The sequence below is a fragment of the Papio anubis genome, chromosome 10 (genome assembly GCF_008728515.1).
Source record: "Papio anubis isolate 15944 chromosome 10, Panubis1.0, whole genome shotgun sequence".
NCBI classification, from domain to species: domain Eukaryota; kingdom Metazoa; phylum Chordata; class Mammalia; order Primates; family Cercopithecidae; genus Papio; species Papio anubis.
In genome coordinates this window covers 6,767,559-6,784,394 of record NC_044985.1, presented here as the reverse complement: position 1 = coordinate 6,784,394, position 16,836 = coordinate 6,767,559, and the positions used below count along the sequence as shown (strand labels likewise).

The window sequence follows — 16,836 nt, the reverse complement described above, 5'->3', positions numbered from 1 at the left end:
AGATCTGTGTCACTTTGTGCTTATATATTTTTAATCACATCGCTACTATTGCAAGGCTCTTACGTGGGCATGGTGTTTCAACATTAATGACAGCAACACATACACACCTACCATTAGGTGCAAAGCACCACTTTCAGAACTCTACATTAATTTATGTAATCCTCACAACAGTTCGGAAACTGATGCACTGAGATATTAAATGAATTAACAATGGAAGACTTAAAACCTGGAAGTTCAGTTCCAGATCTCTGCTATAAATCTGGATACAATCTAAAAGTACAGCCTCTCGCATGCTAATGCAAAAAATAGCATATTTATCTCCTTATACGTGGCATATTATTACGTGTATGACATATATATGTGCACACACATACATGTGGATATATATACACATGCATATATATGTATATGTAGGTAGGTAGGTAGATAGACAGACAGAAATTTAATCCAAGTAAGTTTGACATGTATCCTCACCGCTTAAAGCTCAGAAGTCTTCCTAAAATAGGTGAGGTAAATGTGTGAGTTGCTTTTGTAACCTGCTTGTCCCATATGTGGTTTTTATTTTATTTTATTTTATTTTGCCGGATGCTTACTTCAACCTTCCAGTTTTCCAGGTCAAAAATGTTTGGACTTATCTTCAGCTTCTCTCTTCCTTTACCAATCCTTATTGAATTCTCCAATAAATACTGCAGCTCCATTTCCTGTCCAAACAGTGGTGGCACTTTGTGAGCTCCCTTTATGGCCCATCATCTTTCTCCTGAATTATAACCTAACTGATCTCCCTGTGTCATATTTGCCCACCTTCACCTGTCCTCCACACAAGGTCCAGGGCAATACCATTCAGATGTAAGGATACAACAGTCTTGGTGTTTTCTTGCTCAAATTCATCTGATACCACTTGTAGTGAAATGGCATTCGTATGCGCTAAAAGTTCCTATGTATTATGGACTCCAGCTTCCTCCCCAACTTCAGGGCCTTCCGTTCTCAACTCTGCTCTCACTCTGTTGCAGGTGAACTTCTGTGCTCATTTCAGAAGATGTCAGTAAGGGGTTTGCCTTTGCCATTGCCATTCCTTAGGCCCGGGGTGTTCTTCCTAAGTTATCTATTTGATTCTTTCCCTCACCTCCTTCAGGTATTTATTTGAACATGTTATCTACTTAGTGAGAACTTCCCAGACCACTCTATTCAACAGTTTTACTATCTCCCCTTATATAAACTCTCAATATCACACTTATTAACAAATTTCTCAGCTTCAGGTTTTATCTTAGAACTCATGGCTACCTAGCATACTACAGATTTGATTTAGTCATATTGTTTATTATATTTCTCCTTCTTTTGGAATGTGTTCTTCAGGAAATTAAGGGTTATTTCTGTTTCACTCACTTCTATATCCCTATCAACAAGAATAGAACTGGCACCTAGTAGGTACCCAATAAATGTCTATTGAGCGAATATAAATAGGACATCTAAAAGTCATGTGTCCTTAAATAAGGGTGTACAATAAAGTGCAATTCACATTTACAAGTAAAGAAATTAAACTTGGCTGTAAATGTCAGCTCTTCTCTATTTCTGCCTTTATTAATAACAAGTATTTGGGCCTGGCGCGATAGCTCACGCCTGTAATCCCAGCACTTTGGGAGGCCGAGGCGGGTGGATCACAAGGTCAGGAGATCGAGACCATCCTGGCGAACACGGTGAAATCCCTTTTCTACTAAAAATACAAAAAATTAGCCAGGTGTGGTGGCGAGCGCCTGTAGTCCCAGCTACTGGAGAGGCTGAGGCAGGAGAATGGTGTGAACCCGGGAGGCAGAGGTTACAGTGAGCCAAGATCGTGCCACTGCACTCCAGACTGGGCAACAGAGCCAGACTTTATCTCAAAAAAAAAAAAAAAAAAAGTATTTGAAACAAGTCTCGATTTTCATACTTTTAATACCCTCAAATTTATAAATCTATTGTCATATGTCTAAATTATTATTTTTTTAAATTAAAGTAATTATGGGGTGAAATTAACATGACATAAAATTATAAAAATTTTAAAGTGAACATTTTAGTGGCATTTATGATATTCATGTTGTATAACTACCAGCTCTATCTAGTTCCAAAGTATTTCCATCACCATGAATTCAAAGTAAAACTCCTAGCCTATTAAGCAACTTCTGCCCATTGCTCTTCTGCTCAGTCTCTGGCAATACCAACCTGCATTCTGTCTTTTCCTGATATTTTATAAGTTATTTTATATATGTCTTTTCCTTATATTTTTTCCAAGTGGAATTCTGTGTGATTTTTTGCATCGGGTTCTTTTATATGATACAATGTTTTAGAGGTACGTTCACATTGTAGTACGTATCAGTCCTTAATTTTTATAGCTGAATAATATTCCATTTTATCTATATACATTAATTTATTTATCCATTCATCTGTTGATGGGACATTTGGACTTTTTTTACATCTTGGCTATTGTGAAAAGTGCTGCTCTGAGCAATCATGTACATGTACTTGTTTGAATGTCTGTTTTCGATTTGGGCAGGACTATAGGAATGCAATTGAAGCATTGTAGGATAATTTTGTGCTTAAGATTTTGGCAGGAGTATACTAGTAATGTAATTGAGGCATTGTAGGATAATTTTATGCTTAAGATTTTGAAGGATTGCCAAACTCTTTTCAACAGCAGGTGAACCATTTCACGTTTCCACCAGCAATATAGGTTGGTTCTAATGTAATAATTTAAACACATATTCTATAACACTGTTTTTCTTTTTTACAAAGAATTAGCTATCCTACGAGTGTTATGTGTATCTAGTGATTTTGATTTGTATTTCCTAGTGACTATTGATTTTAAGAGATTTTTGCTTAAGCTCTTATATTTTAGTTGTTGACCCACTTGAGTTATTTTTTGTATATGGTATGAGGCCCAAATTTATTATTCTGCATGTAGGTATCCAGTTGTTCAAGCACCATTGTTCCTTTTGTTTGCTTTGTTTTTTGCTGATCAAATTATCTTGGTACCCTTGCTGAAAAGCAGAGAGCCCGCATGTATGGGCTTATTTCTGGACTCTCAGATTTGTTTCATTAGTGTGTACATCTAGCCTAACATAACCTAATATGTCTAGCCTAGCATAGGGTGTATATTAATAGTAACACACTGTTTTGATTACTATAGCTTAGTATTAAGTTTTAAAAATGTAAAGTATAAATCCTCTGATATCGTTATTCTTTCACAAGATTGTTTTAGAAGTTTGGGGCTTCTTGAAATTTTATATAAATTTGCAGATGAGCCTTTTAATTTTTCCAAAGAGGTCCATTTAGATTTTGAGTGATTGCATTCAGTGTCTACATTGCTTTGCATAATATTGACATCTTGAAAATATTAAGTCTTCCAATTCATGAAGAAATGATGAACTGCAATGAAAAATACAACTGATTTTTGCATGATGATTTTGTATCCTGCAAATGTGCAGACAATATTATTTGCATTAGTAGCAGGCTTTTGCAAAGGACTTTGGATTTTCTAGTTGTAGTATCATGCCATTTATTAGTAGAAATAGTTGTACATCTTCTTTTCCAATGTGAATGCCTTCAATTAATTCTTCATGCCCAATTTCTCTAGGCAGAAATTCCAGTACAGTGATAAATATTGGTTGTAAAAGCAAGCATCCTTGTTTTGATCCAATTCTCTGAGGGAAATATTTCAGTCTTTCACCAATGAGTACGATGTCAGCTGTGAGTTTTTCACAAACACACTTGATTATGTTGGTAATGTTTCTTTGTATCCTTAGTTTGTTTAGTAGGGTTTCATTAGGAAAGAGTGTTGGGTTTCATCAAAGGTTATTTCTGTATATATTGATATCATCGTGTTTTATTTTTCCTTCGTTTAATCATGTAGCATATTGCATTAATTGATTTTCTTGTACTGGGTCACCTTTATATACCCTGTATATATTAATATTTCACTTGTTCTAAGTATACAATTATTTTAATATGTTATTGTATTCTATTTGCTACTATTGAGGATTTGTATCTGCATTATATTGTATGTTTGTATCTGCATTATATTTTCTTGTGATGTCTTTATGTGCCTTTTCTATCAGGGTAATGCTAACTTGATAGAGTAAGTTAAAAAGTGTTTTCTATTCTACTTTTTGGAGAATTTTGATAAGGTTTTGTGTCAATTATTCGTTTAATATTTAATGGAATTCATCAGTGAAGATATTTGCCCTGGGCGTTTCTTTTCTGAGAGGAAATTTTGTAGTGCTATTATTATCTTATTTCATTTTTGATTCAATCTTTTTACTTTTTATAAGTATGTTTCATTTTATTTTGCTTTATTGCCTTTATCTTTTAAAAAAATCCTATTTATTTACTTTTTAAATTTTACTTTAAGTTCTGGGATACATGTGCAGAATACGCAGGTTTGTTACATAGGTATACATGTGCCATGGTGGTTTGCTGCACCCATCGACCTGTCATCTAGGCTTTAAGCCCTGCATGCATTAGGTGTTCGTCCTAATGCTATCCCTCCCCTTTCCCCTGATGCCCAACAGGCCCTGGTGTGTGATGTTCCCCTACCTGTGTCCATGTGTTCTCACGGTTCAACTCCCACTTATGAGTGAGAACACTCGTCGTTTGGTTTTCTGTTCCTGTGTTAGTTTGCTGAGAATGATAGCTTCCAGCTTCATCCATATCCCTGCAAAGGACATGAACTCATTTTTTTTATGGCTGCATAGTATTCCATGGTGTATATGTGCCACACTTTCTTTATCTAGTCTATCATTGATGGGCATTTGGGTTGGTTCCAAGTCTTTGCTATTGTAAAGAGTGCTGTGATAAACATATGTGTGCATGTGTCTTTAGAGTAGAATGATTTATAATCCCTTGGGTATATATCCAGTAATGAGATTGCTGGGTTAAACGGTATTTCTAGTTCTAGATCCTTGAGGAATCACCACGCTGTCTTCCACAATGGTTGAACTAATTTACACTCCCACCAACAGTGTAAAAGCAGTCCTATTTTTCCACAGTCTCGCCAGCATCTGTTATTTCCTGACTTTTTAATAATAGCCATTTTAACTCATGTGAGATGGTATCTCATTGTAGTTTTGATTTGTATTTCTCTAATAACCAGTGATGATGAGCTTTTCTTCATATGTTGGTTGGCTGCATAAATGTGTTCTTTTCAGAATTGTCTGTTCATACCCTTTGCTCAATTTTTGATGGGGTTGCTTTTTAATTTTTTAAATTTATTTATTTTTTAGATAGATTCTGTCTCTGTTGCCCAGGCTGGAGTACAGTGGTGTAATCTCAGTTCACTGCAACCTCCGCCTCCCAGGTTCAAGCAATTCCCCAGCCTCAGCCTCGTGAGTAGCTGGGACTACAGGCACATGCCACCACGCCCAGCTAGTTTTTGTATTTTTAGTAGAGACCAGGTTTCACCATGTTGGTCAGGCTCATCTTGAACTCTTGGCCTCATGATCCCCCTGCCTTGGCCACCCAAAATGCAGGGACTAAAGGTGTGAGCCAACACGCTGGCCAGTTGTTTGTTTTTTTCTCATAAATTTGCTTAAGTTTCTTGTAGATTCTGGATATTAGACCTTTGTCAGATGTGTAGATTGCAAAATTTTCTCCCATTCTTTAGGTTGCCTGTTCACTCTGATGCTAGTTTCTTTTGCTGTGCAGAAGTATCTTAGTTTAACAAATCAATGGCTTTTGGTGTTTTAGTCATAAATTATTTGCACATGCCTATGTCCAGAGTGGTATTGCCTAGGTTTTCTTCTAAGGTTTTTATGGTTTCGGGTTTTACATTTAAGTCTTTAATCCATCTTGAGTTGATTTTTGTATAAGGTGTAAGGAAAGGGTCCAGTTTTCTGCATATGACTAGCCAGTTTTCCCAGCACCATTTATTAAAGAGGGAATCCTTTCCTAATTGCTTGTTTTTGTCAGGTTTGTTGAAGATCAAATGGTTGTAGATATGTGGTGTTATTTCTGAGGCCTTTTTTCTGTTCCATTGGTCTATATATCTGTTTCGGTACCAGTACCAGTCTGTTTTGGTTACCATAGCCTTGTACTATAGTTTGATGTCAGGTAGTATGATGCCTCCAGCTTTGTTCTTTTTGCTTAGAATTGTCTTGGCTATATGGGTTCTTTTTTGGTTCCACATGAAATTTAAAGTAGTTTTTTCTAATTCTGCAAAGAAAGTCAATGGTAGCTTGATGGGAATAGCATTGAATCTATAAATGACTTTGTCAGTATGTTTCACTTTTCTATGACTTTAGTTTTTATAACTTTTGTGTTTCTGAAAATTGTTCTATTCCTGAAAGCTTATCTAATTTGTTGGCATTTAATTTTTCATAGCATTTTTTAATAATCTGTCTTTCTTCATGTAAAGTCAGTAGTAATGTCCCTAGTTTGTTTCTAATTTTAGTTATTGTTACCATTTCTAATTTTTTCTATGAGTTCTAACTGAAGATTTGTCAATTTTGTTGATCTTTTCAAAGAATCAACTTTTGATTTTATTAATTCATCTCTATTGATTTTCTAGTCTCTACTTCATTTATTTCCATTCTAATCCCTACTTTTCTCTTTCTTTTGCTAGCTTTGCAATTAATTTGCTTTTCTTTTTATACTTCCTTGAGGTTTAAAGTTACATTATTGATTTGAAATCTTTACTTTAGGCTGGGCGCGGTGGCTCAAGCCTGTAATCCCAGCACTTTGGGAGGCCGAGACAGGCGGATCACGAGGTCAGGAGATCGAGACCATCCTGGCTAACACGGTGAAACCCTGTCTCTACCAAAAATACAAAAAACTAGCCGGGCGAGGTGGTGGGCGCCTGTAGTCCCAGCTACTTGGGAGGCTGAGGCAGGAGAATGGCGGGAACCCAGGAGGCGGAGCTTGCAGTGAGCTGAGATCCGGCCACTGCACTCCAGCCTGGGCGAGAGCGAGACTCCCTCTCAAAAAAAAAAAAAAAAAAAAGAAATCTTTACTTAAAAAAATGTACATCGTTGCTGCTATAAATTTTCCTCTATCGTTGCTGCTATAAATTTTCCTCTGAGCACTGCCTTCACTGCGTCTTTCCATTTTCATTTATCTCTAAGTATAATATTTTCTACATTATCTTTTGTTTTCTTCTTTGATCTCTTGGGTGACTGAAAATGTGTTGTTTAAATTCTATGTAATTGTTCATTTTCCAGTTTTTCTTTTGTCATTTACATTGAGGTTTATTTCACTGAAGTTGGAAAAGATGTTCTGTATGATTTTTAAAAATTTGTGAAACCTGGTTTGGGGCCTAATAACTGGTCCATCATGAGAATTTTCCTTGTTCACTTAATTATGATGTGGATTATTCTCTTATTAGATGAATTGCTTTGTTGAGGGTTCTAGTTTACAGTATTTTTGTAGGTTTCTTGTTTTTATATAGTAGTATTTATAGTTTTATAGTATTACTTAAGTCCTATTTTAAAAAAATGATCCTCATTCAAGCTATACTACTCATTATAAAAAGCAGAGATAGACAAGGCAAGGGGAAATGTAAATGCCACAAAGCTTTTCCAATGTTTTAAAACTGCCTTTTCTTGATTCAGTGTTTGGTTGCTGGGAAATTTTGCCCATTTTTCAGAGTTCTGAAAAAGTTGATTCTGTTCACTTTGTGTATTTTATTTATTTATTTATTTATTGTTTTTCCCTTTTTCTGTGTAAGGATGGGCATTGGGAGCTGCCTACAACATCTTTCTGCTGATGCTACTCTCTCTAAGCTATTTTTTAAGGCATGCTGTTTTTTTTTTTTTTAAATCATTTGGAGCAAGTGGCTTGATATGCTCATGAAGAGAGTAAAAATTTTCATTATCTCTGCCTTCATTGTTTTATGAATATGTTTATATAGGTGTGTGTATATATACATATATATACACATATATGATTTTTAAGATATTTTATGTCAAAAGCAGAAACCACAAAATTTGAATCAATCAAATTCACCATGATGATTTTTAATGCTCACTGCATCTGTTTATTTTCATAGCAGAAGCAGTTTGCTTTATGTGAGAACAGATGTATCTGTGATTATTTGCACCACAATATCTAAACATTGGAGTAAAGCAGCAATTGACAATTGCTGCCTGAGACTTCTCTTAAGTACACAATTAGTGAACAATGAATAACTCATTACCTCTTATAGCTTTAGAGTCAAGGAAACAACAATTAAAATTGGTGGTGTGAAAACACATACAAATAAAATCACATACACATAAACACACATCACACTATTTTTAATTTTCTGAAACTGAAAAACGTCTGCTCTGTTATTCGATACTCTCCTGTAGATGACAATTTTATCCAAAACATGTTATTTTTTTGGTATCTCAACTTTTTGATATTTGTTTTAATTCTTAATTTTAACGTTTTATATTAAAAGGGGAAGAAACAATAATGAAGGAACATAAGCCATAAGGAAAAAGATTAACTTCTTTCATGACTAGGTAAATCTTTGACAGATTAATCTCTGCTTTGTTATCACCTCTTTGGTGATAATAAGACAATTTTTATTAACATAACTCCTCCATACAGGGCATTGATTTTTCATTAGCTTTATCCATATTTTTTCTTTTGCAAATGGAGGATACGCATGTTTACCATACCGTTCTCCAAATAATTTATTTTACTTTTTTGTTTTATTTTGTCTTTATTGAGGAACAGAATTTTGTTCTGTCACCCAGACTAGAGTGCAGTGGTGCAATCATAGCTCACTGTATCCTTGAACTCGTGTGCTCAAGGGTTCCTCCTGCCTCAGCCTCCCGAGTACGGAGGACTAAAGGTGCTAACCACCATGTTCAGGTAACTTCTAAGATATTTTGTAAAGAATGGGTCTCACTGCATTCCGCAGGCTGGTCTCAAACTCCAGGCCTCAAGCAATCCTCTCACCCCAATCTTTCAAAGCACTGGGATTACACGCATAAGCCATCATGCCTGGCCTTATTTTACTTTCAGTATATGAACTAAAATAGGAAGCGAGTCTTTGGGTGCTCTGCAGAAATTCTACTACTCTCTCTCTATTCATCAATATCATATTCTTTTAGAAGAGTCTTTAGTACCTTCTCCTCCCTTGTCAAACCTTTATTTACTTCTGTTCATTTTTAGATGAAGATCTTCCTCTTCCACTAAGACACTATAAACCATCATAAAAGAATGTCTACCTTGCTCGCCCTTCACTTGCTAACCGATATTTATTCGATTTGTTCTTGTTTCTATATAGGAACCCTCCCTCAACCTAACCAAGGGTGGCCTCTTCATTTGTGCACTAGGTTCCTTTTCATAAGGTCTTCTAATATTATCCCTCTAGTGAATCTCCCCTATTTATTTTTTCTCTCTCCTTTTTTCATTCAAAAAACCACAAAACTTACTACTTTGAGAAAGATTCAGAGAATGAAGGGAAATGTCTACAATACTTCTAAAACTCCGAAACTTTCATATGCTTGAGTTTTTACTGAAACCTGGTTAGATATGATTATAGTGAGTTCCTTTGTTTAAAATTACTTTACTGAGGTATGTTTAACATACAAAAAGCTAATCATGTTTAATATCTAAATCTTGATGAGTTTGTATGTAAGTGTACACCCCTGAAACTATCATCACATTCTATGCCTTTTATAAACATATCCATCACCTCCAGAAGTTTCTTCACATCGGCTTTATTATTATGTCTACCTTCTTAGCAAAATTTTACTTATATAACACAGCATTTTTAACTGTGATCACTATGCTCTACTTCATTTTATTTAATATCATTAGTAATTTTTTTTTTTTTTGAGATGGAATCTCACTCTGTCGCCCAGGCTGGAGTGCAATGGTGCGATCTCGGCTCACTGCAAACTCTGCCTCCTTGGTTCACGCCATTCTCCTGCCTCAGCCTCCTGAGTAGCTGGGACTACAGGTGCCTGCCACAACACCCAGATCACTTTTTGTGTTTTTAGTAGAGACTGGGTTTCACTATCGTTAGTATATTTTTAAATTTTTATTTTGCAGAGGTGGGGTCTCACTACGCTGCCCAGGCTGGTCTCAAACTCCTGGTCTCAAGTGACCCTCCCATTTCAGCCTCCCAAAATACTGGGATTACAGGTGTGAGCAACCATACCCAGACTGTACTTTCTTTTAAATGAAAGTTATTTTTATTTTAACTTTCTCTACTAAGTCATATTGCTTCACGTATCTGGGTTATTTGACAAGCCAATTGCTTTTCTGTTTTTTAACCTTTATTTTAAGTTCAGGGGTACAAGTGCAGGTTTGTTATATAGGTAATCTTGTGTCATGGCAGTATGTTGTACAGATTATTTTATCACCCACGTATTAAGCCTAGTCTCCATTAGTTACTTTACCCAATCCTTCCCTTTCTCCCTCCCTCTAATAGGCCCAGTGTGTGTTGTTCCCCTTTACACATTCATTTGTTCTCATCATTTAGCTCCCACTTACAAGTGAAAACATGTGGAATTTGGTTTTCTGCTCTTGCGTTAGTTTGCTAAGGATAATGTCCTTCAGCTCTATCCATGTCCCTGCAAAGGACATGATCTCATTTTTTATGGCTGCATAGTATTCCATGGTGAATATGTACTACATGGTGGATATGTACTACATTGTTTTTACCTAGTCTATTATTGATTTAGGTCAGTCAACTCCACATCATGCTATTGTTAATTGTGCTGCAGTAAACATACACATGAATGTGTCTTTATAATAGAATGATCTATATTCCTTTGGGTATATACTCAGCCATGAGATTGCTGGGTTGAATGGGTGTGTCTTTTTTTTCTTTTTTTGAGACAAACGCTGTCACCCATCTTGGAGTGCAGTGGCATGATCTTCACTCTCTGTAACCTCTGCCTAGCAGGTTTAAGCAAATCTTAGGCCTCAGCCTACTAGAACTACAGGTTTCTGCCACCCTGCCTAACTAATTTTTGTATTTTTTGTAGCGACATGGTTTCACCATGTTCCGCAGTCTGGTCTCAAACTCCTGGTCTCAAGTGATCTGCTCACCTTAACCCCCTAAAGTGCTAGGATTACAGGCATGAGCCACCGTGCAAGTCTTCAAAGGGTATTTCTTTCTTTAGGTTTTTGGGGAAATGCCACACTATCTTCCACAATGTCTGAAGTAATTTACACTCCCACAAACAGTGTGTAAGCATTCCTTTCTCTCCACAACCTCACTAGCATCTGTTGTTTTTTGACTTTTTAATAATAGCCATTCTGTGAGAGATGGTATCTCATTGTGGTTATGATTGATGGTCGCATGTATGTCTTCTTTTGAAAAGTGTCTGTTCATGTCCTTTGCCCACTGTTTTATGGAGTTGTTTAGTTTTTTCCTGTAAATAGATGCTGGACATTAGGCCTTTGTCAGATGCATAGTGTGCAAAAAATTATCTCCCATTCGGTAAGTTGTCTGTTACTCTGTTAATAATTTCTTTTGCTGTGCAGAAGCTCTTTAGTTTAATTAGATTCTGTTTTTCAATTTTTGCTTTTGTTGCAATTGCTTTTGACATCTTTGTGCCTGTATCCTGAATGACATTGTCTAGGTTGTCTTCTAGAGTTTTTATAGCATTGGACTTTATATTTAAGTCTTTAATCCATCTTGAGTTAATTTTTTATATAGTGTAAGGAAAGGGTCCAGTTTTAGTGTTCTGCATATAGCTAGCCAGTTATCCCAGCACAAATTATTGAATAGGAAATCCTTTCCCATTTCTTGTTTTTGTCAGGTTTGTCAAAGAGCAGATAGTTTTAGGTGAGTACTCTTATTTCTGGGTTCTCTATTCTGTTTTATTGGTCTGTGTGTCTGTCTTTGTACCAATACCATGCTGTTTTGATTACTGTAGTCCTGTTGCATAGTTTGAAGTCAGGTAGAGTGATGCCTCCAATTTAAGCAATTTTTTAAAATTTAGGTAATTTAATCAGCTTTTATGGTTTGTTTTGTTTTCTGCTTAGGATTACCTTGGCTATTCAGGCTCTTTCTTTTGGATCTGTATGAATTTTAAAATAGTTTCCTCTAGTTCTGTGAATAATCTCAATGATAGTTCAATTGGAATTGCAGATTGCAAAACTTTTCTTCCACTCTATAGGTTGCCTGTTTGCTCTGATGATAGTTTCTTTTGGTATGAAGAAGCTCTTTAGCTTAATTAAATCCCATATGTCAATTTTTGCTTTTGATACAATTGCTTTTGGTGGTTTCATCATGAAGTCCTCTTTGCTCGTAACTATGATGTAAATGCTATTGCCTAAATTTTCTTCAAGGATTTTTATAGTTTTGGGTTTTACATTTAAATCTTTAATCCATGTTGAGTTAATTTTTGCATATGGTATGAGGAAGAGTTCCAGTTTCAACTTTCTGCATATGGATAGCTAGTTCTCCCAGCACCATTGATGAAATAGGGAATACTTTCCCAATTGCTTGTTTTTGTCAGGTTTGTCAGAAATCAGATGGTTGTCGATGTGCAGTCTTGTTTCTGAGTTCTCTATTCTCTTTCGTTGGTGTATATGTCTCTTTTTGCACCAGTACAATACTGTTTTGGTTTTTGTAGCCTTATAGCATAGCTTGAAGTCTGGTAGCATGATGCCTCCATCTTTATTCTTTTTGCTGAGGATTGTCTTGGCTATATGAGCTCTTTTTTGGTTACATATGAATTTTAAAATAGTTTTTTTTCTAACTTTGTGAAAAATCTCAGTGGTAGTTTAATGGGAATAATTTTTGCACAGTGACTTTGCATTTTGAGACTTTGCTGAAGTTTATGTCAACTTAAGAAGCTTTGGGGCTGAGACAATGGGGTTTTCTAGATATAGGATTACATCATCTTCAAACAGGGAGAGTTTGACTTCCTCTCTTCCTGTTTGGATGCCCTTTATTTCTTTCTCTTGCCTGATTGCCCTGACCAGGACTTCCAATACTATGTTGAATAGGAGTGGTGAGAGAGGGCATCCTTGTCTTGTGCCTGTTTTCAAGGGGAATGCCTCCGGCTTTCACCCACTCATTATGATGTTTAGCTTGGACTCCACCAACTCAGCCATCCTCTTATCACTCTGATGACATTTTCTCATACTAATTTATAAGCAATAACTGATATTCCTAAATTTTAACATTGTGGTGCACAAGATTCGTCTTTACACCCTACTTCTTAACTATCACCTCCACTTGAAAGTTTATTAGTTACCTCAAAAATAACATTAAATTTTTATTTGATTAAAAGGTAAATAGCTAAGTGTGCATGAAATATGATTGTATAATTCAAAAAATTTCTAAAAGCACAATTGTTTATTAGCATCACAGGGGCCCACCATTTGTTATTTGCTAATAAGTACCACCCCACAAGTTATCAATCCAGTAAACCTTATATAAATGAAATCATACAGTATGTATTTTTTTGTATCTGTTTTATCATAATATTATTTGTGCAGTGCATTCATAATGTTGTAAATGGACACATTGCTGTATAATATTTTACTGCACAAATATATTATAATTTATTACTGATTATTATATAGTCTGCTTCTAGGTTTTTGGTGTTATAAACAGTGCTGCTGTGAAATTTCTTGTACATGTGCTTTAGAGAAATTTATATACCCCATCTTTGGTGAAGATCTCAGAGTAGAATTCTTGGATATGTGTATATGTTATTTTATTATAGTAGATTCAGCTAGACAGTTTCTCAATGTGGTAACAATTTATACTCTCATCATAAATTTATGAGAGTAAATCTCAAATGTAATATATCCCTAACCACACTTCTTTTGTCTCCCACAAACTAGTTTCTTATTAAGTCATCTGCCATTTAAGTAAGTGGCAAATTATCTTCCTGTTTTGATCATACCTAAAAAGAATCTTAACAACACCTTTAACTCCTCATTTTCTTGGCTACTATATTTGCAATCCATGAGAAAGTTCTTAAGACTTCTTTTAAAAAATAATATGTATATATATAAATATTTACATAGTATATTACCATATTGATGTTTATATGAATATTTAAATATATATGTATAAATTATGTTTATATTATAAATAGAGTCTCTTTGTGTAGGCTGCCTTTATCTCTTGCTTGCATATTAATTGCCTCCATACTTCCATTCCATCCCTTACAGTTGATTCGCCACTGAGCAATCAATTATCTGGAACAGTGCCTGGTATAGAGCAGGTGCTGAGTATGTGGTATAATTGTTGAATAAATAAGTGGACTTGTCCTTTAATAAGTAATTTTCAAAGTATAGTGATAATCCAACATATATTTAAGAATTGAAAAGTATAGAAAACATCATTTGGTCCAGATTCTCCTGTTCAAACTGAAATTCACAAGGGAGTTATTTAAAGATGTTAAGCAGTATAGATGTATTCATCCATGTAGAATAACCAAAACATTTTATAGAGGCCTAAAACATATGTACTTCTAAAAGTTAATTATTTATATAAACCAACTAAAACGTAATAATATAAATTTTCTCATTAACTACATTAAATATGTTTAACATGATCCCGTATGTTCAAATATTCCTTAATTATCTAGGGTTGGCATTAGACATAAGAATGATTGCTCTAAACTATGATAATATGAATTCTAAAACATTTTACTTAGTCTGATTCAGTGCCAGGTTATAGGTGACCAGAGATTTCTGAAATAATATGGATATAGCAATTCCATATTCTTTAAACATTCTTGAAGTGACACATTAGGATACATGAGTTTTTTAATATTCAGTTTAATTGTGGTATCAGTTATCCAAATCTTTAGAGATTAAAATGTAATTTTTGTTGGGTTGTTGTTAAGAAATATCCATGCTAAGGATTCACTCAATACAAGTTAGAAATAAAGTTATTTAAAAGAAGCAAGAAAGCTTTTCCCTTAAAATTCCTCCTTCACTGATTGTCTAATGCAGAAAAGTGCTTAATTAGCAATGAATTTCTTCACTTCTTCTCAAATACACATTAAAACATGATGACGTTAAATTATATTCTGGGCTCCAGTTTCAATCAGAGATATAGGACAGAATCCTGGCCTATGGTTGTAAGAAAAGAACATTGAGAGTAAATTTAGGATATCATCGAGACAAGAATATTTCGAAGAAGAGAGAAACAGATGGCTCAGAAGTCTAGCTTTTATACCTTCCCTGTAGGTAGTGTGATGCCATATAATTCAGAGTGCTCACTGGGTGTGCGGAAATAACTCATACTTAACCTTGCCTTCATCATCTCCTAACTTTGACTTTGAGCAAGTTACATCATTTCTGTAGACTCAAATTCTTTATCTGTAAACTGGGGATAATGATCATTATTTTTTGCTAGGATTAAATAGGTAATGTATTAAAGCTTTGGTTACATTGGTTATGTTCAGTAGATGTTAGCTTTTCTGCCTTTCCCCTACAGTTGTTCTTGGAAACAAGTCCCTTGGCATGCTTCTGAGATTTTTTGTAGGTGGTGGTTGTTGTTCCAAACTCAGGATATTCTGTATCAAGTAACACAGCCTTACTATGCTATTTCTCCTCTCTTCTGACATTTCAGAAAAAGTACTGAAGGACATTGGAATGATGCTTAATGAATTTACACATGAAAGTTACTTTGGACTCTGAAGATGAAAGATCTGGTTGAGATTCCAGGTACAGCTCACCAGTTGGGTGCAAGCGGACAGATCTGAACGTATTAACCAACTGCTGCTGAATTTCAAAACATCTACAATCCATTGAACCTTCAAGCACCTTTGCAAACGTATTTTCACTTAACTTCTTAACATTATAGGTAATTTAAAGAAAAAAATTAGCTAAGTAGTTTGAGTTCATTTATATTATATTATCAGATGACATTTTTCTAAGCACTTTAAGCCATTTTGAGTTCTTCTGATATGTTTGAAAGCTTTAAAGAAAAAAATGTATGTTTTATATTTACAGAAAAGGGGAGGACGTATGTTAATAAAAGATAATTACCCTCAGACACTCAATTGTTAAAATACATTTGCAATGGTTCCTTTTCATTGAATCAAATGTAAAATTCGACCCATTTTAAATGTATACTCATTTTTCCGGGATGCAAAACAGAGAATATTGTATTCTTTAAAAACATTTTATTATAAGCACAAAAAGAAAATTTGAACTAGGAAAGTGAGGAGATTCCTTCAGGTAAGAAGTTTGGAACAGAGCAAGATCTATATAAATTTGAAAACATTGAATGTAATGCTGGGAAGATGAACAATATTCACTGTCTACTGAGTGTTTCCATGAGCCAGTCACAAGCGTTGAAGGCCTGAGCCTTCAGACTCCAAAACTCCTCCGTGACTCAGATGCAAAAAAAAGTAGTCCTAGTCCTACCTTTTTCTTCTTTTTTCTTTCTTCCTTTATTACTTGCTTTTTATTTTGAGATTATTTTTTCCTCAGTTCCTAAATTGAAACAAATGCATTAAGGAAAGAAATCACAGCATTTTAGTATAAGATGCATTCATGTTTCATGGAACCTGTTACTCCACTGGTGATTACGTCGGCTCCTCTTGAAACAGGGGCCCAGGGATGAGAGGGCCATAGTCCCCCATCATCCCCCACAGCCCCTTCCAAAGTCATTCTAATCCATACAGTCAAAATTCAAATAACATGCTTTTAATAAAACAAAGTTTCAAGACAAATCTTGTAGCGCTTCTGTCAACAAGACTGTTGCCCTTAAGTCATTCTAAACTGGAACCTATAGCACCAGCACTAGGGCCCCATTGTGTCACATCACAGGCATCAGGTAAATTTTGACATGAGAAGTTAAATGGATGAGGTGAGTTTAACTGCAGCCGGTCACTGGCAGCTGAGCACATTCGAGAGAATCATGGCTGCCCAGAGGCTAGTCTT

General features: G+C 35.2%; 1 long non-coding RNA gene across 5 annotated transcripts in view; it reads left to right on the top strand.

The window, feature by feature from the left end:
* LOC103877313 overlaps positions 1-16,836 on the top strand; it is a 49,794-nt gene that overhangs the window by 11,851 nt on the left and 21,107 nt on the right. For all 5 annotated transcript variants that reach the window (XR_001894519.3, XR_001894522.3, XR_001894517.3 and 2 more), the window contains one exon: positions 15,518-15,751. This is a non-coding gene — a long non-coding RNA (uncharacterized LOC103877313). The remainder of the gene's footprint in view (positions 1-15,517; positions 15,752-16,836) is intronic.